The sequence below is a fragment of the Bombus vancouverensis genome, chromosome 14, assembly GCF_051014615.1.
Source record: "Bombus vancouverensis nearcticus chromosome 14, iyBomVanc1_principal, whole genome shotgun sequence".
NCBI classification, from domain to species: Eukaryota; Metazoa; Arthropoda; class Insecta; order Hymenoptera; family Apidae; genus Bombus; species Bombus vancouverensis.
The window spans coordinates 7,386,021-7,411,323 of NC_134924.1; the positions used below are offsets into that span (position 1 = coordinate 7,386,021).

Below are 25,303 nucleotides of genomic sequence, written 5' to 3' on the forward strand. Positions count from 1 at the left end.
CGTCGGAGAAGGAACAGAAACGAAAAAAAAAAAAAAAAAAGAGAGAAGAGAACGGCGAAAAAGCGCGAAAGAGTGCGCGGGACCGTCGACGCGTATTTCCGCGGTAGCGTGTGTTAATCTCGCTCGACGTTTCGCTGCGAGTCGCGAATATCGATCTCCGTGGCACGTCGACTCTATTCAATCCCCGTCGGAGATGCTTTATTTGTTTGCTCGCTGCATTAAGTTCTGCCTTTCTCTGCCACCCACGAGACACGCGCTCGCGGAATTTTTCTCTATATCCTCCACCTTTCCGCCTCTCTTTTCACCGTTTCGCTCGTTTTTCCTTTCGTGCGCCATCGTCCGCGCGCGTCTCACGTTGAATTGGATCCGCAGCTCGCAGAGATATCGTTTTACGTTAACCGCGGAAAAATGTCGGTCTTCCGGATCCAAGCGAGATACCACGCTCGCGCTGCGAACTCGTCGAATTCGCGAACGCCGACGAAACTCCGCGTCGCTGTGACGCAATCGTTACAAGAAAGACGCTCGCATGGAAGCGTTTTAAATTGAAATAAAGTACTCGTTGCGTAACGCGCCATGATCCCGACGACGGATAAATTGGAAAATTTTCACATCGAGCGAATCCGACGGACGGCAAAATCGATTTGCCCAACGACTAGTGCCACTCCGTGCTCCGACACGATCGTAAGGCTTTTACGATCCGGATGATATCCGGCGGAACAGCCGGTTTTTAGAATGGTATCCAGGGTAATCCTCTTGCGGGAGAAAAATCTCACGGAACGGTGGCAACTTTGCGGTTTCTGTATCGGTCGAGGTCCACGTGCCGACGCGATATACACCGATCGTAATTTGCACGCACTTCGGAAAGCTACGTTTTCAGCGTAACGGGCTTTCAACCTGGACGATACGGTCCATTTCCCGACGCAATTACCGTACCACTCACGCACGTTTTCACGAATAATTGTAGCCCCGTCCGTTCTCATATTCTGTCGTCGCTTTTACCAGCTATTATTTCGAGCTTGCAAAGAGCAATAATGAGAAGGATGCCTACCTCAAAAATTCGGGCGACACCTTGCCGATTTGCTAGCAGCGCATTTCCTTCGAAAATACCGACACCCTTCTTCTCGTAGCTTGCTTCTCCGCGCACCACTCGTATCACAGCAAACACAACGATCTTTCTTTACTCGCAAAATGATATATCCGGTGCGCCAATTTCGATCACTCTGTCGCTTGCTCTCACGAATCACTGAAGCACCGTAAGCGTGTCTCAACGGCAACGATCACTTTCCTCGAAATCACCCGTCGACGACCGTCCCTGCTCGTCGATCGTGCTCTCGTTCCGTTTGCGGAGAAGTCACCGGTCGGCGGCTCTTTTTGCCGAAGCGTCGTTACGAATCTGCACGGTAGACGAATCAACGGGGTCGGGCGATCGCGAGCCATACGCTGTCAACGAACACGATGATCAACCAGAACCACCGTCGTCGACAACGTTACACTATTATTCCTCGCACTGTCGATCATTCCCTTCTCTCACTCGTAGACACGTCGAGTATGTATACGCACGGAACCCACCATGGGAAACCTCACACCGTTTCGCACAAGCCGAAGACTTCCACGGGCACGATCGAGCTCGTATCCTCCGGTGTCAGCTGTCCCCTTGCGCTTCCGACGTTGCTGCGGAACATGTGTTCATGGAAGCTCGAACGCACCCGCGTGACCGAACACGAAACGTTCCTGCACGCCAGTCTCACCACCCTGCAACACCTTCCAACTCGTCAAGACACGCGCTATCTCTCGCACTAGACTCTCAACGACTACGCTCGCTTGTCAGCGGCGCGCGGCACACTGTTGCTCGCCGTTTCGCCCGACCGCTCGGAGGCTTCGTTTCGTTTCTGCCCCCACCGTTCCCACCGAAAGCTTCCTCTACCACGTTGCCAGCTACCCCCATCCGATGCCTGGTCTCCCTACTCTCGTCGCGTTGCGCTACCAACCCCCCACTCCTTCGGGTCGCGACTCTTCTTTCTTCGTATTCTGCGTGGCAGACTCCTTTCACGAGGGTGAAAGCGAGATCGCCAAGGGGTGGAGTGGCGATGCTACACCGGACAAGGATGGAAACCGGTGTCGTCCTTTTACAGCGTGAACACAACGGTGACTCGGCCTGGAAAAAAAGAAGCTGCACCACGCAGGCAGGAGGGTGCACGCAACGAGTCCAGCTTCTCTCCGTGGTTTTACGCCCTTCGCTACGAGCCTGTACCGTGGTGCCCTCCACCGTCCCGTGCTGCCTTCACGGGGGTTGTTTCGTGTCGACGGGCTGACACAATGCGCCGACGAGTCGCTCACCGGGTTCAATGACAGGACTCTCCGTGTCGGGGTAATTCCGCGGGGGCTGCAACGAAACAAAGTCGTCGAGTAAAGTGACGCGCGTTGTTGCTGTTTGCATTGGCGAGCGTTTAGCTCGAAACAATACGGATGATTTTGTTGTCTGTTCTTTCCACGAGTCTGTATTTAACGTCTATCGCGTGTCGATTCACCGCGCGACACTGTAAGCTCTTTTACTAGTTCGGGTTCGCGTAGGCTTTCGCGAAGGATTTGGGAGGATCAGAAGTTTCTTTGACGAAACATCTGTAGCTTATCGTAACACTGACAACGAGATAGCGAGCGTGGCGTGGCGTGTGAAAGAGGAACGGAACTCACGCGTAAGATATGGGTCAGGAGCACGGCCAGCTAAGCGTTTCTCCTATCGCGGACACCTGCAATCTTCCTACGGCCAGACTGCGAGCTCTCGTCGTTGGAATACCAAACTGGCGTCGTTGGCACTACCACTCGTTCCCTCTGTTGTTGTCAATCGCGATTTACGTCGATTTAACGGAATAAAGTACAACGCTCTCCAGCGATTCCAAGTTTTCCGGAAACCATCGAGCAAATGCCCAATCATCTCGTAGCGTACGAGCGCGGTTAGAGAGCCAGGGCGGCGGCTTGCTTTGACCAAACACTTAGCCACGCGCTCCTACGCGCATATAAACGCAACAAGGCGGACGTATCGTGAAAACGCAGCCGGAATTGCCGGCTATGTTCCAGCGGTGTACCGGCATATTGAACGGAATTAATTAAACGCTCCTTCTCCAAACCCCCTCCCCTACGCCTGGCCAGCGTAGGCGTATTTACCCGATGGGCTTTGAGGATCGGATTGCAGGCGCCCCGTGAGAGAAGGTCCCGTCGTTTGTTCGCTCCTCCTTTTCATCCGATCTCTCTCTTTCCCTCTTTCCCTATCCTCATCGCATCCCCTGTCCTCATACGCCCTTCGTTACTCTCACGGCGGTTGCATGCTTCCAGGCAGCGGTATTTCGAGGCCTAGCGGGGACTACCGGCGGACATCCGCAAATACCGCCAACGAGTATTTAGAAATCCTTTCGTTCGGGCCGGTGGATTGCGAAAGGGAAGCAGAGTGGCCCCGGCGCCTGGCGTCGGTAACTTCAAACGGGCTTTGCGAAACAGGTTGATGCCGAAATAGTCCATTGTGGTTATCGTATTACTCGCGATATTGTACTCGTCATCGACCTGTTCGTCGGTAAATGGCCCGCGTTTTGCCAGAGGGTTGCGCGCGTTCTCTCTGTACCTAAACCGCCGCGCATCGACCGCAGACGTTGATGGAAAGAGTCATCGGTCGAAAAAAAGAAGCGAAAGAAACGAATAAGGTCTTTGGAGAGCGGGTAGAGGCGGATAGCGATCGGATTCCGCGGAGCCGGGCCAGACTCGCGCAGATTATTCGTCGACGATGCTCGATGGGCGGACGCCGGCGCCTACTCCGAGCGGCGACAGCTTTTCTGGAAGCGCTCCAACCGAGGCTTGTTTGCCGAACGCCGAGCCGAAAGGTGATGCAGCGAATTTTCCGAGTGTTTGCTAAACATCCTTCTGGAGCTTGTGCACCGTGACGCCGAGTGGATGCTCGTCGACGAACCTTTGCGTGTCGCTGCAAAGGCGTTAATGCATTCCGTGAGAAAGTGGACACGGCTTGACGGAAACCGTGGTACCGTAAGTGGTCGTTGCCGTGCTCTGTTTCGCGATTTATCGTCGGTAGGAACGTTGCGTCGTAGGGAAGGATTCGTCTTGCTTCGCGAGGCACGACAATGCTTCTCTCGACACGGCAACGTAACAGGACGATTCGTGAGGGTAGCGCGTATTTGTATACGAGATCGTTCGCGGAATATTCGTTTTCTTCCGAAAATTAGCGAAAACGACCAGGACAGCGGAAACTTTCGAGCGTTATCAGCGTACCTCGACAGACGGACCGAAATCGATGCTTTGGTTAAGAGTTTTAACGCGAACAAATACGGTTCTCGGGCTGGCCGCGCCAGTAGATTCCATAGTGAAGGAAGATTGCGCAGTCTGTTTGCAAGGGATGATGCATCGTTCGACAAACACGGGTAATCTTCGTCGGTTTTCGGGCGTCAGAAGTTTGTTTAACCTTCCTCAAAAACACGCGAGATAGCCGGTATATCTAGCCGGGCAAATAGACCGAGGAACTTGTCGTATCTCTAGAGAGAGGAACCTTTCGACAAAAACACGCGATAACCGCGTCGAGCAACGTGAAGTTCGTTGCTCTCGGAAATTCGTTGGAAAAACCAGCGATAAAGCGCTAATACCTTCGAACGACATTCTTTCGCCGGTGCTGGAAAGTCGAAACAACGTCGGTGAGCACGAAACTCTCGAATCACAAAGTATGTATACTCGTTGAGTTCGATTCGACCGCGCTTTTCACCGACTTTCCACGGTTTCTTCCGAAACTCGTCGTGAAACTTATCGACGCGTTATCGGTCGACGAACTCCTTGTCAGACCGCGTGCGTTTGCTCGAGCGAGGTGATCAACGTTCTCGATTACCACCGATGATCGTTACCTGCTTTTAAATAAACATGGGACGCGTCGTGGAGAGTCACGACCGATTCCACGTTCACGTTTGAACGCGATTACCACAGCAATGGATACGAACATCGTACCAGATCGTGTAAAGACGATAACGGGAACGTCGATAAGATTAAACAGCACCGGTACAAAGAGCCTTGCTGTCCCGAACCCGTGTCGACGCCGAAACGATTTTCCCCGATGCTGTTCGATCTTCAAAGGCGGCACCGTGTCAACCGGAACGCTGACCCAACTGTTTGTCGTGTTCGTGAACGAGACGAGAAGGGGTCATTAAAATATCGTCGCTATAAACAGCCTGACTCATGACGACCCGCGCACGCGCTACCCTGATCGCGACAATAAAATTGATATTAATGGAGTTACGAGCGGTATACCTCTGGTAATTCTTCCCGGTCATTTACAGAGCGGCTTCTTTAACCCCTTTGTCAACGTCGATGAGAATCTTGTTTCTTTATCTCCTTCGATCGGTAATAGCATTTGTAACTTGAATCGTCGTAAATTTTGTTGCTTAAAAATACTAAACAAACTATTCACTCTTCCCGACATCTGCGATATGAGATCCGTTAGAAGAGTATGCCAGATTCCATGAATTTTCTCTGGTTGACGTGTTAATAAACGGTCATCGCGCGAAACAGTTGCGATTTTTCTTCGTTCCGAGTATTCGCGATGCTGGCAAAAAGCGGACAGGTTGTGTAACCGATGCACCGGTATCCGCTGTTCCTTCCACGTGTTCTTCGCTCGCCGTATCTACGCGCATCGTACTTACACGCATCGTGACTACACGCACAGTGGTGGTTACGCGAACGTCTCCGTATGGGTTCCGACGGGCAACTGATTTATGATCCAAAAAGAAATTACGAACGTAGGTGGACGATGATTTATCGCCCGGGAATAAATTGCGTATACCTTCGGCTGGCAGGGGTCGTCAGTCCGCGGAGTGCCGCGCGAACGTAGTCGAACAACGATAAACGCGAAGACTGTCCATCGAGTTCGTAGTGCTCGCTATCTACTCGTTTGGCCTGATAACGGTTTCCACTCGAACGTCCAAGGGGAACGCAATCGGCCGCGACGTAAATTTCTCGACCTTTGCTTATTACCGTGTTTATTGCCTTCGACGATGGAGGAGCGGCGATCTATCTCCGCTTTCACCAGGTCGTCGTAAAGCAATCTCCAGGAACCGAACAATCCATCGTTCGCGTTTTCCAATTCGCTTTCTCGACGACTAAAATCGAAATACGATGACCGGAAACTATTTCAGCGCGTCGAGATACTTAGAATTCAGTTGATAGTGGCGGATGATTAATTCGCGAACGGTCGAAAGGAAAGTTGGGAATACTGGTGGTTAATCAGCGCGACGCAAAGTGGCTGTTAATATATCCGTGGAACGCGTGAAGCGATCGTGCGCAGGTTTGGTGCCACGTTGGCGAAATTATTTCACGGCGAGATACGCGCCGGCAGCTCGTACGTTCCGCGGTCGCATACTCGAAACGTCGCCGCGAATTTAAACCTCGAATTCAGCGGCACGTGCGCCCGGCCAGGATTACGACCGGAGAAAAACGAAGATACCGCGGCGAGATACGCCGCGACATAATTCATTCCGCCGTGTTATATGAAGTAGCTCTCGTGATGAATTTCAAAACGTCCGGTTGCCACGCGCTCGGGAAATATACCAAGAAAAATGCGATGCACCGCCTCGCGTTTAGATCCGTTCCTTCGCTTTTCCATTGTTCTCGCTCTTGAAAAAAGTAGAAACGGGGCTTGAAAAGGGCTAGATTCGTGATGAACAGGCGGATTTATTTCCAGGATTTCGAGTTACGCTGTGACGTGAACGTGACGTAACCGAAAATTTCCAACTCGTACGCTGAATTTTGCGAAACGCTACTGTCGTTGTACTCTCTCGAATTCTTCCATCTAATCTTTTTCGGGGCATAGAGCTTGGTATCTTGTAACTCTGTTGCCTTTATTTATACTAAGTGTACTAAGTATTCTAGCGTTTCACGTGACTAAAACGGACGAATTAAAAAATTTACTCGGGGCTAGGTAGGCGAAGGAGCAAAAAACCAGACCAGAATGGACGATAAGTCGGTTTTCGACGAGCGTCGCTATCGGCGGTCCAATAGCCGAAATGGCAGTCGCGTTACGTGGAATGGAAACTTGAAGCGTGTTTACCTCTAACCGCCGTACGTCTCATTAGCTTATCTCGACATGGAAATGCTAGGCGTTGCAACCTAGAAACGGCCCCGTCGCTTTTTCTCCACGCGTTTCCAATGCTACGAACTTCGGCGAGGACCGGTTCTTCCATGTTCGTTCGGTGTGAACGCCGCTTTAACGAGGAGAAACTTACGCATCTCGTTATCCAATCTTTCGAAGGAAGATCTCTCAACGGTTCTCAACTCGTTCGATTAATTCCAAATTCGTAATGGCCAACAACCTCCGAGAAGCATTTTAATCCTCCGATAAATCCGTTTCCCGTGTTAATTTCCCACTGGATCGCGCGCCATCTCTCGCAGAAAGAGATCCGAACGACAACGTTTCTGTCACACTCGGCATGTCCAGATGGCGAAAGATTGGACGAGCAATTATAACTCTGCCTCGGTCAGATCTAATTTTCCGAGCGAAGCCATTCGGACAGAACGAAACGGTTAATGAATCATAATCACTAGTCGTTAAAGGATTACGATGACCCAGCTGAAAGGTCTGCCGGGAAAACGACGCGAGATGGTGGCATGAAAGGCGAGCCGGTTTCAGGACCGACCTTGACGATGCTTAGGAAATGACGGCAATTATCGCGAGGACCGGTTGCTCGCGAAACGAAAGGAGATTCACGTGCACCACCGCGTCGCCGCTTTCCTCTTCTTCTCTGGATTCCGGCCTGGTCGCTTCACGCTGCCACCAATTAACCCCCTGTGGATCGGGGTGACCGTAAATTCATAAATCCATCAGTCAGAGTCCGGAGGACGTCTTGAAGAGCTTTGGACGCGATGAGTGCCTCAACGGGGTGCCGGAACACGGAGAACAATGCTTTTGGGTTTCCAGACGAAATCGGGCATCCGCACTCCCGTGAGTTCGTAACGCTTGCCAGTCACTTGCTGGCTCCATATCCGTTTTCGGATATGCGAGCCTTCTGGGAAGTTGGTTGACCGAGTCGAGACGATTTCGTCACAGTTGCACGTCGTATCCGGAGGCCTAATCGATGGTCGACCGTGCAACAATACTTACGGCCTTTGCTACTGCGTACGTATTATAGTTTAGGATAGTCCGAAGGCTGGAAGTTGAAACGTCAGCATTTATTCGAGACCCGGTTTATTCGGCTACGGTTACAGCGAACGTATGCGACGAATTTGATACGCCAAAGCAGCGAAATATGCGTACACACGGCTCTAAATTTACGGGATAAGAAAATGTATTCTTCTACGATTATATTTTTATTGAACGTACAGACTATCCACCAAGGTCTTAAACATTGACGATCAACGAATCGGTAGTAGGTCTTGAAAATATATCAAGCGATGACGTCGTACCGAATAAAAAGAGAAAGCTGACAACGACATTGAATAAAATTTAGTTCCAATTTTTCTAGAATTGATCGCGTAATAGATTTCTATGAATGCCTGCTATTCAGACGCGTCTTATACGTTAGAACGGAAATTATGCATCCGCTGTAGCCACAGACTGGTCTTTGCAACGAAAGAACGTTTATTGTCGCGCACTTTGTTGGACGCAACGGTGTAACGAAACTCGAAGGTGTAACGATTAAAGCTACGTTTAATTAAAGATGCCAGGCGTCGCGAGGAGATTCTCCCGCGGGTACACACCGAACGACCGTGGGTAATTCGTGGCTTTCGCGGCTGAGAGGAGAAGCGGTAGAGTTTCGCCGGGCGATGAAACCGGAAAGTTTTCTAGAAGTTAAGAGTTTCGGCCCGGAGATCGCTCTTCACGCGGATTAACCGAAAGTAACCGGCAGCACATCCTTAATTGGACCATCGTTCTTGCACGCCTACCGCGCGCCGCTTCTCGCTCGAATCTTCGCCACACGTTATTTAGAAAGCTAACAAGCAACTAAATCCTCTCTTAAACGAGCTTCCACGATCGAGCGTTTACGCAGTGCGGAATTTTTCCTTCTGTGTCCTCTCTCCTCGCTCATTCTACCACAGTTCGCAAATTTTTCTCGTCAAGAATCATCAGGATGGGAAACGCGCGAGAAGAATCTGTCGATTCGAAAGCTGCGATCAACGTCGAAATTTCCACGAAGCTTTTCGCCGACTCGTTCGATACACGAGCGTCGCTACTTAATCGGCCGTGAAGAAGCCCATCCACTCGGTGAATCCGAGTTCGAGAGCCTGTCTCGTCCCCATGATCGAGGACACCGGAGCCCTGCCACGCAGGAGAAATCCCTGAAGATCGATTCGAGCGTGCGAGGCTTCGCGCCTCGCCGTCACTGGGATCGGCGTGCTCTCTTAACGCTTTAATCCCTCGGCCGTAGCTCCGGGGTTTGGAACCGGAGGCTCCTGGCAAGTAAAAGAGGCCTCCTGCCTCTCTCGCGCGTTTATCTCGCTCGCCCTCTTTCTCCAGTCGTCCCGAATTCGTCTCGGAATTCCCAGTTTCGTACGGAAAACCTGTTTATCTCACGCTCGGTCTCGCACCATGCTCCTCCCTCTTTGTTTTTCCAGCGAGGCTACTGATGCAGTGATCCTACTCGCACTCGGGGTAGGTCCGCGATCCGCAGTTTATAATCTGGTCCGCTTTGGGAGACGTCAGTTGGCACGCGAGCCCCTAAGGCATCCCCTCGTTCGACCGTCGACGGGTCGATCCTCGTTCACCGGGATTGCCAGATATATCGAAGGGATGATATCTGAATTATCTTCGCAGGCCGGTGTTTGACCGTGGAGCTCCGTTAAAACGTCCGAAAAACAACAGGCAGCGAGGCGAACAGTTGGGTGAGACGCGGAGATAATTGGTGGTCAGGTATGCCGGCTCGTTCGATCCACTCCGATGCCTATAGTCGCTTCGCTCTAACTCCCTCAGATTTGTATTGTTGAAACACGTCGACTCGTTGAAGACGCGCACCTCTTCAGTCTACACGTACGTGTACTTTGTTTTAACAGTACGCTCCTTGTTCCTTTGCGTTCACCCATTTTTTTTTCTCGCTATCTGATTATTTCACCTTTTAAACAATTCTAAGAGAAATTTGCAAAGCGTATCCTTTCCACGTATCGGGATATCGTTCATTTACATGTACACATCTGTTCGCCGTTTTCTCGATCTGCATTTTGATAGCCAAGGAACAGTTGCGTTAGCTTTAAAATGCTACGGCGAATCCTCGTTATCCGTCGAAAGCGATCAAGAATCAGCGATTCGTAACGCGAACAAGAGTGCCGGATTCCGCTCGTAATAAACGGCTTCGCGTCGTCCAGGTCGGATGGAAATAACGCTCTCGCAGGGCCTCTCGTTTATTCGGCTACCACGCGGGCTGTCGTATTTGCATATACAGAAATTCATCGTAAAAGACCACAACAGAGTCTGCGCAAACATTTCGGAGTGCATTTAGGCAGGGTCCTCGTCTACAAACACGTCCCCATACAGCGGCGTCGGTGTAAACGCGTCTTGTACATGGATAAAGCCGTCTCGTTCGAAAATCCTGTGTAAACTGTGAGCGGTAAACGGCTTCCTGGGACGATGACAGGGGCCTGCTTCGATGTCCCCTTTGCGTCGTGTCCGGAGGAAACGTTGAAAACACCTGCATCCAAAACTCGAGTTTCTTCAGCCATAGAACAGATGCGGAGGAAACATCGAAAGCTAACTATTCTGTGCGTAGTTGCGAGAAAATGCAAATTAATGTCGACCGCTATGACAAGCTTTGTTCGAACGTTAATTCGTATTCGAAGAAGCTCGTAGCACGTTACTTGCTCGATTGCATTCGACGTAAACGGTGTAGCTTGCCACGTTTGCCGCAGGAGGCCAAGAATTATTAAAGCGTTACGGTCATTAATTATCCGGAGATTAAACGGATTAGCGGTCGAGATCGGAGTTAAGGGAACGGGAGTATGTTCTTTGAAGAGACAGCACGCGGCTCCGAGAGGAGATTGAGCGGTCTTCATTACTCGCCGGTCGCTCATTATGCTCTCAGCTTGAGGTCCTGGCACCTTCCTGCCGGGCCGTCACCTTTCGTGGCTCGTATCGGATCCTGGCTTTTCGGGTATCTCACCGCCACCCTGGCGGCTTCCTTCATCCGAACCTCGCGTCAGCTTGCTAAACGATCGTTTAATCCATCGCTCGTCTATCCTTCTATCCGGAGAAGCAGCGACTCTATTTCGTTGAATTCTTCCTCGAGAGCGAACCGTTTCTCTGGTTCTCGTCGATGACCGTACGGTCATGTTCCTTCGATAATGAATCGTCGTAACGAGCAATGCAGAGCTGAGCGAAACGCCAGACAATTATCATCGACGAAAGCTCGAACGCGGACACGTTCGATCGAATATCCTCGTATCTGGACGCGGCCTGGAAATGCCGGGATATGCGAATAATCCCGGTCAATTTCGTCGATACATGCCGCTTATGAGCCCGCAGCCAGCTCTTGCCGCGCATAATTATCGTCGGCGTGATATTCGAACCGTTGGCCGAATTACGCTTCCGTTCGTTCGCTCGTTTGCCTGCTGTCAGTCATCTCTAGGATTCGTGCCAGTATTGACAACAAGCGGATTTCTCCAACTGCAGAAGAAGTTATCGTTCGAGCGGCAACGTGGAAAGTGGCTGGCGTCCAGCGAGGATGTCTGGCGAAGAAAAGAAAGAAAAGTGAGCAAGCGGAAGAACAAAAGGAGAGGACAGACGCGCACCTGACCAAAGAGAAACGGCGAACAAACGAAGTAGCTGGCGTGACAAAACCGTGGACTGGTTCCCAAGGCCGAAGCCGAAACGCACGCGCGTACACGCTGTTACACGATTCCGCTCCGGCCGGCATGGGATTTGCCTCTCTCTTCCTCTTCCTCTCTCTCTCTCTTTCTCTCTTGCTGTTGTTGCTGTCGGTTCCGCCAACCTAGTTTCCCGGGGTTCGCGGCAAATTTCATAATAGCAACGGGAGAACCGCGGGAACCTCGATGTTGATTGTCCATCCCGGCGATCCAACTTAATTAAAGAGTCCTCGAGTGCTGCTTGACGCTGCGCCGACCAAAGTCACCAGGCTGAACCGGACGGTAAATATTGAGTTTGCGTCGGGTAGAATGTAGCCCGATCTCATGCGGACGTAATACTCTCCCGATCGAACGTTATTATGCGCCCGATACCGTGGTCTCCTGCGTGATAAAACGAATCGCGCGAATATGATATTCACGGGTAATGGGAAGTTGTTGGAAAAAATGGGATATCGTAGTTACGCAACGTAACTCGCCACATATTGTACTTTGGAATACGAAAAAACGCGAAAGGAGAACAGCTTGTTATTGTTTCGCTCGTAAAACTACGTATTTTCCTATATTTTTTCGTGTTGGTTTGATTTCGATTACATTCGCTCTGAGTCAGCCGGTGCGATAGTCCATCTTCCATCGGTTTCCCAGTTTTCATACATTCCAGCAACGAATTCGCTCTGCGAATCGAATCGTCGAATTCCAGCCTCGTCTGAATCTCGACAAACGAGTGTGCGTAGATAAAATCGCATGCACACGGAGCTTGGCGCGACCGTGCAAACGCGAGCAAACGGAAGAAACTCTCGAGTCAAGCCGGTCTATTCGAACGCTTTATGCCACGGTAAAGCCCGTAAAAGGTTCCCTCTTTGGTCGCGTTCGCGCACATCCACGGCCACCGCGTATGCCTTATAAGCGAACGCGCGAAGGAGAGGCTCGTGCCAGGACGAGGGTCCGGAGGAAAGGCGGACACCGAACGGGCCAGGAAACGGAAAACACGAGCAGCCATTGTCGTGGAAGACCGTGGCTGACCATAATCTGAAACTCGCCGGTCCATTCACCTTCCCGGAAACCTTACGTAAATACTTCGTTATTTATGAAAGGATTACCGGAGGCCAGTCTATTCCGCAATAAATACAACTTTCTCGACTCCTCCCAAGTACCGAGGGATTTTCGGGATATTCGTTCATCGACGGATGCAAAGTAGAAACAAATACGTTGCAAAGGGTAAGTTTGGACACAGAGACGGACGAGCCGACGTCGTGTCCCTGCGAAAGAATAAGGAACCGACCAAGATCCGGTCTACCTGTCTCGGAAGATTCGTGTTTCTAGCAAGTCTACCTTTCCAGCGCCACGTACGACCGCTTTCTTTCGGCGATAACTCGTCCTGTACGTGCGCTACACCCTTCACGGGCCACGCCATTAATATTCTGAACTCTCTTCTTCGAGGGTTTTGGATCAACCTCCTCGACGTTCCTGACGAAAAGAATTGGCCGGTCGCGTACGTGAGGACACGCGCTGCAAGACCGACAGACCGCTTATCCATCGCGAACAATTCCGTTTTTGTCACGTCTGTAAGACTCCACAGAGGGAAAGGGACTGAATTACGACGACGCGACTCGCTTGTGATTTATATAATGGAAGATGAAACAAACGCGATCAAACGTTAACTTTATTTTTTTGACCGTACCTCTGCACGATGTTTCGCGCTGAAATCGCGTCGGATTGCGGCACACCTGGCCCATAAATTCGGTATCATTAGATCCTCTAAATATCATCCGGACTGTTGGAGGATTCACCTCGAACCCTATTATTTTTTATGACCGTTATTATCCCTGGAATAACCTGGATGGTTGGCGAGTGAACGAGGACCGTGGCTTCTCGCCTCTCTTTTAGAACGTCCACCGAAATCACGAGTCCGGATACACCGAATTTCGTTTTCGACCGAATCGATCGACCGTTCGAACAACGACGCACAGACTCCATTTGATCGGATTGCGCGCCGTTTTTCGATTTCCCATACGGACCACATCGATACGCAGCCACGACACGCAACGAAACTTTCCCCGTTTTTTTCCGTTATCTGGCGCACGTTTTCTCCAACAATCCGCCAACAATAGGTCCGTCATTTCCAGGTCGGAAGCTCCTACTCGTTCTACTCATTACCCGAACTAGTTGAAACACCCGAGCGACACAGTGACTTTATTCGCGTTTAAAATAATGTCGCGTCCTATCGTTGGTCGTGTTTGCCGAGTAATTTCCCTCGATCGCATCTGTTTCTTTCATCGCAGGACGCCACGGAATCCAACGATTCCGTTGCGCATTCAGTCTCAAAACGGACGAGACAAATGCCTGGCGCGAAGCAACTCTCACTAAACAAGAGAAGACCATTCGACCAATGGAAACTTCGTATAATCGGACAAACAACGAGGTCGCAACGTTGAAAGAAACACCGTGGCTGGAACTTACTAATTTTCTCGGCGATGAGACAGTTCGTTTAATTAAATCATATCCAATATCATGTCGATCCACGATAGGTGAAACGCGCGAGGAAGATTGGGACAGCGCAATAAGAGGAAAAGTATAATAAAAGGAATCATCGTCGTCGTCGTCTAAGGCGCACGTGCGAGTACGAATATACGAACATTCTATAGCCGAACTCCCTGTGTGCTTCTCCGTTGTCTCTGGGCGAAACGTGCGAACCACGGAGACCGACCGAGTATACACACCGACAACGATAATGCCACGGCTCGGGCGAGAAGCACGTTCCCGAGTTCCTGCTGGTCAGATATTTGTAATTTTCTTCCTGGTCATTGGTGACCGAGGAGGACTGGCCGCGCGTGCACGTGCGACTCGTTGATTCCCAAAGAATCTTCCATCGAGGACACTCCACCGTGATACTGTCCTTCGCTCTCTTCCGTAGCCAGCCACTTACCAATCGCCATCCTCATACAATATCAACGCCTCACTGTTTCACGCATAATTCGACCAGCGAGGATTTCTTTGAGAAAGAGTACAAAGGAGCGGACAGTTTCTCCTTGCGAAATCGTTCCGCGACGAAATACGAACCTTAACCAATATCGTTGATGAGAAAAACGAGAAAAAGATCCAACGACTTACAATGGAATTGGTAGTGTATTTCAGTGGACGTTTGTTCGCTCTGTGTAACTCTGTCTATGTTTTGGGTAGTTCGCCGAAGCGTCACCGGGAGACCTGGCAGTTTTTCACCGGCTGTCTCCGAGAAAATGACAGTCACGGAGTAGTAATCGATCGGCCACGCGTTAAAGACCTGGTGTTCCTCGAGTTGTTCGGCCCGCTAATTACTCGACTGTCCTCGACAGACTGCGGTTTGAAACCGAGAGAGCGGAGGCGAAACGAGCGACGCGTGGAAAGTTCGTAGCTCCGGCTTCCTTGACAGGAACAGGTGTCGGCTGCACAAATTTCGAACAACAACCAGACCATCTCTTCTCTGCCTGCTCCTGCTAATGAGATGCACCGATAACATCCTGTTCTCGTTAGCCGGCCAGGGAAAGATGCGTCTCGCTCTTTGAAAAGTGTCGTAACCCATAACGGAAGTTTGGGAAGAGGTTTCTTCGTGTTTTCGTATTCCACACGATGCGTATGGTTATCACGAGTTCAGATTTGGCGGCCGAGATTGTACGAATTGGTTCAACCGGTCCTGGGTCGACGATTCCACGAAGTCTCGTTTATCCCCGCTCGATCTCGTTTTCCTTCGTAATTCGTGGCTCGTGTGAGAATTGTACGGAGCACGATAATTTGTATCGTCGAGGACTATCCTGGAGAATGATGTTACTGGGAGCTAGAGTCCGGGAGAAAGATACTCAGACGTTCACACGTTGCGCGACTTACAGAATGCTTGATATTCGGGTTAGATCGTGTCGTGCGATATCTGTCTAGTATCTAGTGTGTGATACACGACGATTTAATTAGTAGAAATTCTAAACCTCGCAATAGATGGTAAACGATTCGATAAACTAGGAAGTGAAAATCAAAGAATAGAATGTGAATGTGATGAGGAAGGTTGAAACTTGCGGACACGTTACGAGACAGCGTTCAGATTGAACATATAACACGTGAACTTTATCGATAGAGGACCGCACGTATTTTCACTCCAGAAAGATCGTGTTCCGCGATTTCTTTCCGACGAATTCCTGGACGACTTTCGAGTATCCGAGAGTGTCATCGGGTCGACAGAGCGCCGGGGACTCGTAATTCCGACTAGGAAGCGGTAGTTTCGAAACGGACGGCAACGTTTCCCTTTTCTCGTCAGGCCAAGAGGTAACAGAAGGTAAGGAAGTCTCGTTTCGTTGGTCCGAACCGGTCTGGATTTTATTTCGTGCACGTTTGTCTTCCGCTCGGATTACTCTCGCGGCCATAAGCGGAAGATAAGATACCGTGCAGGATACCTACGTAAGGACCCCGTGACATATGGCGGGCGTACTAGATCTCGTTTCTCTTTCTCTCTTCGTCCTACTATCTCTGTCGTCGTTTCTTCCCGGTTGCCTGACTTTTCTCTTCGACCTGCTGTCCTCGCCAGCTCTCTCCTTGTCTGCCGTAGACCAGCGGACGCGTTCGACCTCTCGTTACTCGGATCTCGTTCTATCGTTGACGAGCTGCTGCACACGATCGGAAGGAAGTTCACACGGATACGCCGATTCCTTTCAGGAAGGACGCTCCGAACGGACCGAACATTGACCAGCGAGCGAGCCAGTCACAGCACGCTCGATTAATAACGAACAGATTTAATCGATGAGATTTCCCGCTTCCTGCAAGTTCCGCGCGTTTCGTGTTTCCTACGTTCGGTCTCGCGGTTATTCTTTCCGACAGATCGGATGCTTTCCGCTTTCTCGGTTAGTTTGGGCAGGTGACGCGCCTAGACGAAAAATATTTTCACTTACCGTTACTAAAATTGTGGCTAGCTGTTGTGTTCTCTAGGCGCGTCCAAATCAACACAATTTTTCCGAATAAAGAACTGTTAATTTGCAAGTGTTGCGAATAAAATTATATATCATATTGTACATCCTGTGGAGCGCGTTTATGCGATTTCAAGCGTGTCTGCCACGGGACAATCGACGCAACCTTGTGTTTAGAGTCAATTTCTCAAAAGGAAAAGTGTTGTGAAAAGTGTTGTGAAAAAGTGGATGTTGAAAGAAGGTAACAGTTAGAAGTAACACGTTATCCCAGAAGTAGGCGTGTCCAGAAGGGTACCGCGGAGAAATAAGAAAATTCTAGTTTCCAGGTTCATCGTCTAGCCAGGACCATGACCGATCGTTTCCGTGACCAGGTAAAAATCGGGGAATTGCCGTAACGCGATAATGACATTATCAGGTTCGACGTTGACTGTTCCCGGCCTGCAGCTCGGGGCAAGCTGTAATTTGTCGGAGTGTATCTCGGATCGAAAGCAACGGATCGGTAGCACCAGGCCGCGAATAGGCGGAGAAAGTCTCTCGGAAGCGAGATGTCGGAGATAAAGGAGGCGAGAGTAGAACGCTTGTTGTTCCACGCTTCACCTCGTCTTCGATACTGATTTTTCTTTGTCCTACGGACGCCTCGTCATCGGCGTCCGGTCAGAAAAATTTTAATGGGCTTCTCGAGAGCCCACGTTGTCCGAGGTATCGCGCGCTAGAAGACGTATCTCTCGCTTAAACGACACGATATGGCTGCGAGCGATCTCGAGCACGGACTTGCACGCGACCGGTTAACCCACAATCACGGTGAAAACGCGTTTCACATTGTTTTTCGGAAAAAATTCCGATCCTATCTCGTTCGACTTTGTATACATAGCACTGAGTTAGATAGCTATAGGACTGGATGTATTCTTGCGTCGCTCTTCCGCAACGATAAACCACGAGAAATTGTGTTTCGAGCACGGTGGTTAGCGAAAATTTATGCGTCCTGTGTCATATTTTCGAGAATCGCCCGAAGAGGGTTATCCTCTCTCGCCCTTCATCCTCGCCAAAAGTTACAGCATGTAGAATGCGATAAACATAGGAACGCAGCGTTGCTGTTTACGGACAAGCTGTGTAACATTTTTTACGTGCGTAAATATCGAAATAATACGCTCGCTCGTGCAACGATAATGCTTCCCGCGAATTTTTATTTTCTCAGACAACGAAAAAAAAAAAAAAAAAGAACACTTTTCAACGAGGGTGTGGGAATCTCGCGGGCAAAATTGCCAGGAAAGAGTACGCGAAGCAGGGCTACTTTCGCAAATTGCTCTCGAAAACAAACTTTTCGCAGAATATTAATTCTATCGGGAATGTTTACGCACGAAGCGGCGGCGTTTCGGTCGCCGAAGGAAAAATTCGAGAATTTTCGTGGTTCGGGTCCGAGTTTGGTCCGGGGAACGCGCGCGAGCCTAGTAAAATACAATAATAACGTTGGCCGGTAATTGGAATTCCGGCATGGACGTTTCCGCGGCAGAAATAATATTTCTTTCCGGCGTTGTAATTCGTTACAGCCAGCAGCGTGGTCATGGCGTTATCTTCGTCTGCATGGAGGGAGCCGCGTAAAAAAGGAATTAGAATCCGCAGAGAGGTCTAGTTTGAAAGCAGTCGTGCAGGGTAGAAAATAGAAAGGATAAACCGAACGGCAGAAAGAGAGAGGAGATAAGGGCGGAGTGAAACGCGAAGGCGTAGAAGAGAAAAAGAGAAAGAGAGTCGGACGAACGTGGCTAGTAAGCATCGCGTAGGTCGGCACCGGGAGGAACGGCCGGAACAAAAACGTAGCCTTTATTGGTCTTTGTCCGCAATTGGAACGCGATGCTACGGCGCGATGCGTCTACACCGGATGAGATAATCGCTTAATTACTCTCGATACCGTGCTCGTACTCGTACGCACGCGAACCGTCCGCTAACCCAACTATATACAGCGCAACACGAAGAAGATGAAAAGAGACGAACACATAGAGTTTGCTCGGAGACACGATTCAACCGAGTCACGGTTTCCACAGCATGGTATCGAAATTGTTCGCTTTTCGAGGAAACGACGCGAGCAGAAGGGGGTGGAGGCTAAGGGTAGCTTTAATAAATACTCGTGTTGCGTGAGTTCCGATCATAGGCACACCCTAGTCGATCGTGGGCCACGCAATGCAACGACCAATGGTATTATCAACGGGAATGTGACGAGTATCGGTGTCGCGTCTGCACGATCCCCCGATTGGTTCTTTCTGTTTCAGCACCGGCTGTCTAGTCTGTTAATCACCGGTTTCGCGTGTTAATGTCTTCATGCAGAAGGAGAATAAGTGGGATATCCCGGGGGCCGACCGGTTTACCACATGGCATCGTTTCCTAAAATAAGACGTTTCCTCGTGGCAGAGACAAGGGGAACGTCACGCCGCGTCTTTATTAAAGCATTAGAGAGCTAGCGATCTCGCTACGAATCGCTGGTCGGAATAATTACACGCTTCGTTTCTCCCTTCTATCGTACGATAGATCGCCGTACGGCCGATCGCGTTCTACCAGTTACGCGGTCCATTAATAACCGGTGTCTGTTGCATGATACCCGTTTGGTCCTCCCACGCGAATTTAATACGCTCTCGCGCCTTTTCGCTTGTCGCGTCTTCGACAGTTACTTACTCGACACTTACTTGGCAGCGCAACTTGTCAGATCTCCGTTTTCGCTTACCTGAAACATAAAAGAACATCGTTGCAGTATTTATCGTAGCGGTCGTCACGGATTAACACGAAGCTTATTAATGTTTCGCGAAGATCTGCAAACACTCGAAGCAACGTGGAATGTTACCGTAACAATATTCACGGGAAAATGCATGTGTAAGAGACCCGACCATGAGGAAATCATCGTTCGATCACGACGTCGGCAACGAGTATGTACTCGAGAGTTCCGCAGGCAGGAATATCAGAGGCAACGTTAGTTAATTCAGCATAGTCTGCGGGCGGTTTGCTAGCCACGCTCGACAGGAGCGTGCGAGACTTGGACACACGGTAAACACGAACCGGGGTATATGGTTGTCGCGTGGCTCCGGGCCACGTCTATCTTTCAGTCAGTGACCCCGACCCCGGCCAGTCGGGCAACTTAGTCTTCTTCGAGGCGCACCGATACAGCTAGCACGATAGCTACCGTGTCACAACTGGTCTCCATTCGTATCTCTTGGAACGATGATGATCGGATACAGCGGTTTCGCAGTTTGATGGCGTTGCGACGCGTATTCGCCACACGAGCCAGAAATCTTTTCTTCGGAACAGGAAAATACCGTTTACCGTTCAATCGAGGAAACCGTTGCTTGGTACAGGGTCGAGGACGCGCCTCCCACTCGTCAAAGGAAAGACGAACCGGGATCCAGGCATTGCATTGCCTAGGAACAAGAAAAAAGCAAACGATCTCGAGGAGACGTAACAGAAAGACGTTGTATCGGCGGCAGAGTCGGTATTTGCAAATGAGAGGTTCTTTCGTAGTCGGCGGAACGCGAAGGGAAATTTAAAGATGCACGTGGAAGAGCCTGTTCTTTCCACCGAGCTTTGTCTCCGAGATTTTCTTTCCTCTCCGACCTCGGAGATAGACGTTCCGCGGCAATAACAATCGCGGAGAAGTTTGTTCGGACATAACAGGAGACGAGCAATTAATCGAGTTATTCTTTTGCAATTTTCACTCGTTTCCTTTGGAATTTCAAGTGGCCCGAGAACGCGTGCATAAAATCGCGCGGTCGTTCGATAGACCAAAGGAAGCTTCTTATCGAGCAAAGAGAGAACGAGAGAGACGAAGTTATTCGCATCTCGACGACTTTGTCAGTCTAATCTGCGACATCGAGAAATAACGCCTATCACCTTGGCTATCCCATTTCCAGACTTTCTTCCTATTCTTCGAGAGCTTTGAGTAAGTACCCTGTCAGGAATAAGGAGAGTTTTACGTCGATGGTTCTGGTTCGAATAAAAGTTCTTGGAGCACGCTGAATCTTTTGTCACTTCGTTTTCTTCTATTTTATCGAGGATGCTCCTAATCGAACAAACATGTTTCAATTTTCGCTTGAAACTCTTCCGCCGCGCGCATTCATATTTTCAGACAACCTCGAGACAAATTTGTGGTAAAAATTACGGTTCGCTCGATCCTCCCATCGTTGCCGGTCGATTGGAGAAAAAGTTTATTGCGACAAAAGCAGCAGAAAATCGATCTGGCATCTGGTCCTCCGTTTTTCTTCGGTTTGCTCGCGCCGCAGACCCATCGCGTCGTCGGAATAAATCAAGATATTATTCTTGCGTTGCCGGAGTATGCAGCTGCAGCTAGATTTCGCGACTAAATTTCGCTATAAATAACACCAGCGACTTTTCCATCTTTCGAACTCAAGAAACTTTGCGCGTTCCATCGTCCACCAACCTCCAATTTCCCGTCTAATCATCTTTTTCTGACCCTTATCGCGATAAAGGGTCAACGAGTTCCATTCCACCTCCTCTTTTTCTTTAACTTCCTCGTTGTTATTTGCCACGCGGAGCAGATTTCCCGTTCGTAAACACAGAATCTTCTTTCTACTATCTCCAGCTACAACGTATCATCCACTGGAGAAACCACGACAACGAATTCGCAGCTTCCACAGATCCGAGATTGCGTGATAACGAATTACCAGGTACTAGAGATTGTTCCTTCTGTTTTCAAAGGAAACCTCTTGCCTCGGTCGTCGTACGTACGCGAACATGGAGCTCGCACCTAGCGTGCATCGAGCCCTAGGGTTGTTTGAAATTCCGCGGAGATATCGGTGTTACGTCGTTGTAATAACCCGACGGACCAACGCGTATTGTCGGAGCGTGCGTATGCGTGTCTGCTACGTACGTGGACTACGAGCTTGTGACACGAGTGCTCGGATTAATCGCGCTCTATGGCCCGGTGCAAGATTTCGTCTGGAAAGTTCGTGAAATAAATGGACCCGAAACCGTAACGATACGTAAATCGTCTGGGGACGGGGAGGAGGGATGATTAATCGACGTGGATAGTTTGTCTTTCAACTCTTTTAACTTTCGTAATAAAAGATCTTAACACAAAGCGACAGAAGTTATTAAGATGCACGCGATTCTTTGTTATGAAAAATTCATTCGGAAGAAGATCCTGCGAGAAGAGGAGGTAGGAGACGTTTCTCAAAGAAACACACCGAGAGAGACCTTGGGATACGAGCTCTTGGAAGCGGACGTTCTTGACTTTCTCGAAGGACGGACACGAGAGGTACAGTGCGAACGAACGCTAATCCCATTGTCCTCCTTAGAAGCTGACTGGCGAGAGCCGCTAGGATCTTCTTTCCGCGCAAGGAAGACGTACGCGCTTCACGGTGAATATACGCGCGCGTTACCTGTGGACAGGTAGACCACGATGTACATACGTCGACGCGAACACGACTGCGCTCGTACGATATTAGGCCGATGTTTACATTTGTGTCGCGTGCAACAGTCGCGGAGGAACAGCATCACGCAGCCTGTTCTAGACAGGATAGAAAAGAGTCACGGCGTTCGTTTCTGGGATATTTCTGGCAAAACGAAAAAGAATCGCCTGTGCAATCACGGTGAAGCGTTCCATTAAAGATGGCGGTTATGATTGGTAGAAAAATGTTATTAAGATGAAGAAGGAAGAACGGCCGTGTCAGAGCGTTTCCGTCTCTCGGTGTTTGATATTTTCACGGATGACGGCGTCGAGCTAAGACCGCTGGCGAAGAACAGGGGCGTCTGCCACTTTCCCGTAGAAAATACTGCAGCGCAAACTAAAACTCCGCCGGAGATCGCTGGCCTCATAGTCCTGTCTCGCTTACTTATGTATGAAAGTTACGTGGCCAGCGTTCAGTTCCGTCCTTTCCTCGATCCCCGTCCGCCTTCCCTCCACGCTGAGCAAACTTCTACGTTATTCATACGCCGTGGATGAACGATGAGTATCTGTCCGCCGCGTCTACTTCTGGACAACTCGTCCATCGGGGAAGGTCGTCGGTTGAACTTCGCGGAAACTTGACGGAGTCACGGACTTGGTCTTCAAGGACAGGCTGCACGAGACCCAGGTGGAACAGAGACACCAGTTTAATCCCCTTCCGTGAGGAAAGAGCAGCCCTCGGAACGTAGAACTGGGCACACTTTCCAGCAAGAGCGTTCGTGAACGCGCTTCGTCAGTTATTCCGCCGTATTGTTTGGAATGACGTGTTTGCCTAGCGGTGAAGTGTTTCAGAAAATTAAGTTTCCAAGAGGTAGAGACCACTTTGGCTTTTTTAACGACTCAAGGCTGTATTTTTTCACCGTTGCTACCTTTTACAGCGATTCTGAAATTACTTTTATCACATACGCGAGTTGAAGAAGTTTCAACGTTGCGGAAATCGAGTTAACGGCGAAACGACTTAATCCGTGAACCGGTCAAGTGGCGCTTTCGTCATGAGAAGCCACGCGCGGTCAACGTGCTCTGCATTTTCGGCGAGGCTTTACTGGCCGTACGTGGCTCGACGAATTAACGAAAGCAAACAAACTGGTCAATCGGCAGAGTAAGCCGATCGATCGTACGGGTCGTCGGAGAGAAAAGTCGAGTCTGTTGGCGCGCCGCGAGAACAGCAGACACGCTTCTCCTTAGATTGTCCGAGGGTGGCTCGGAGGAAGAGAAAGTGGCATTCTGGGTAAGGAAGAGCCTTGTGCGCCACAGTTAGCCGCAAAAGTGCATTAGCGTCGGTCGTCTGGCCAGCTTCACGGAAGTAACGGCTCGTGATAGCGTTTCCGAAGCGAATGGCGAATTTACGGAAAATCTGATGCGCCTGTGGACCGGTGGCTGAAGACTTTGCAGGTTACAAGGAACGAAATCAATTTCGAAACAAAGTTTTCGAAACGTCTTGTTCCACCTCAAAGCATTACGGTTTCTGACACCGTATTCGCTTGCAAATTAACGCCTTGAAAATACATGTGTCTGGATGGATATTTACACAGATTAAACGTTATCGAGTATCGGATTCGAGGAGTATAAAATCGGGTGACTCGAGCGTAGATCCGCGAGAAGAATAATCGGTCTAGACACCGAGCAGGAAACAGAGACGGTCGTGTCTGTGTAGCCGCGGTGCGCGAGGGAAGACAACGAGGCAGAAGCCAAATGTCTGCTGCGTACACGGGGGATGCTGGAATCGAAAGAAAGAACAAGGAAGAAAGAGGAGGCAACAGCAGTAGCGACGAAAAAAGAAGACGAAGGAGGCGCTGAAGAAGAAGAAGAAGAAGGAGATAGAGAAGAAAGGAAAGAAGCAGCGGCGGATAAGCAGAGAGCAACGTTACTGCCGGACAGAGTGAATTATGGGACAATTAGTTCCGGCAGATATATAAGCCTCAGACACAGAACCGGCCTCTCTGTCTTTTTCCTTGCTTTCCTCGTCCACGATTCCGTTGGTTCTCATACCGGCAAGGGGGTAGGTTTCTGGTCTTAAGGGACGCAAAGGGCAGCCCGGGGCTTTCGTTCGGTGTCCACGCGAACAGAAAGCTAAGAAGAGCGACTGGACGACTCATTAACCACCGTGCTACGCCGTTCTTTGTGTCTGCTTGCAGTCTTCGCCAGCCCTTGCCGCGTTTTCCACCTTTTTCCACCCCTCGTGTTCCGTGTCTCGAGGATTCCGTTTAAACTCGTTCGAATTGTCGGCCGCGAGCTTCTTAGTCGCGTTTCCTGCCGCTCTTTTTAGCCGCTTTCTTCCATCGAAGCAACCATAAGAGAAACACCGAGCTTTTCAAACGTTAAAAAGCGTACCTTTATCAAGTATGTATTCATCCTTCATAGGGGACGTAGCAATAGCTAAAGCAACGAGAGACAACGTTGAATTTCAGGCTCGAGCGAACACCGATGCAGTTTCGGACATGTCGAATCGAGTTTTGGCGGCCGCGCCGAGCCGCGGAACGAGGAACGCTGGTGATTTTCACGGTAGCACGAAACCGTGCAGTAGAATTTTCGATTTCTCGTCTGGATGGCGCGACCACCGACGGAAAAAAATTCCGCGCGAACCGCAGCGTCCCGTCGCGCCGACGAACCGGCGGATTCGGATTCGTTGCGGTCGAATCTTGTGGTGGCTGGTCGAGAATCAGGTCGTGTAAATATAGGGGCTGTCGTTTAACGAGCCGTGCGCGCCGTCTCTGTTCGCAAACGAGCGCCGTAGTTTCGGAAGAAAACGACTCGCTTCCGCCGTCCCCGAAACGGCTAAATTTATGCGTCGAACTGGATTAAAGCCGATCGAATGTTTGCCCGCGCGCTTCAAACTTAATGGAACGCGATTGCTTCCTGACATCTGGAAACGTCGTTCGTTTGGAAACCTCGTGCGTCTCCATTTCCAACGATGCGAGTCGAATAAAAACACGAGGGACGGTTGATTAAACTTTATCCACGATATCGATTTTTAATCGAGACTTGCTCCACTTATAGAGCACCAATTATTGTTAGCAGCTATCTACTCTCCTATCCAATCCAATCTTCATCCGCGTATTAATTTATCAGAGAAACGCGATAAATATACCATGAGGGGCGTCTTGCCCCCCAT

The 25,303-nt window shown here is 50.0% G+C and overlaps 1 protein-coding gene across 2 annotated transcripts in view; it reads right to left on the reverse strand.

Annotated features, from left to right (window-relative positions):
• Nucleotides 1-25,303, reverse strand: part of pxb (putative Hedgehog signaling attenuator pxb) — a 229,279-nt gene that overhangs the window by 69,998 nt on the left and 133,978 nt on the right. For both annotated transcript variants that reach the window (XM_033350283.2, XM_033350287.2), the window contains exon 2: nt 1,049-2,383. The gene's annotated coding sequence lies outside the window, so the exon portion shown is untranslated. The remainder of the gene's footprint in view (nt 1-1,048; nt 2,384-25,303) is intronic.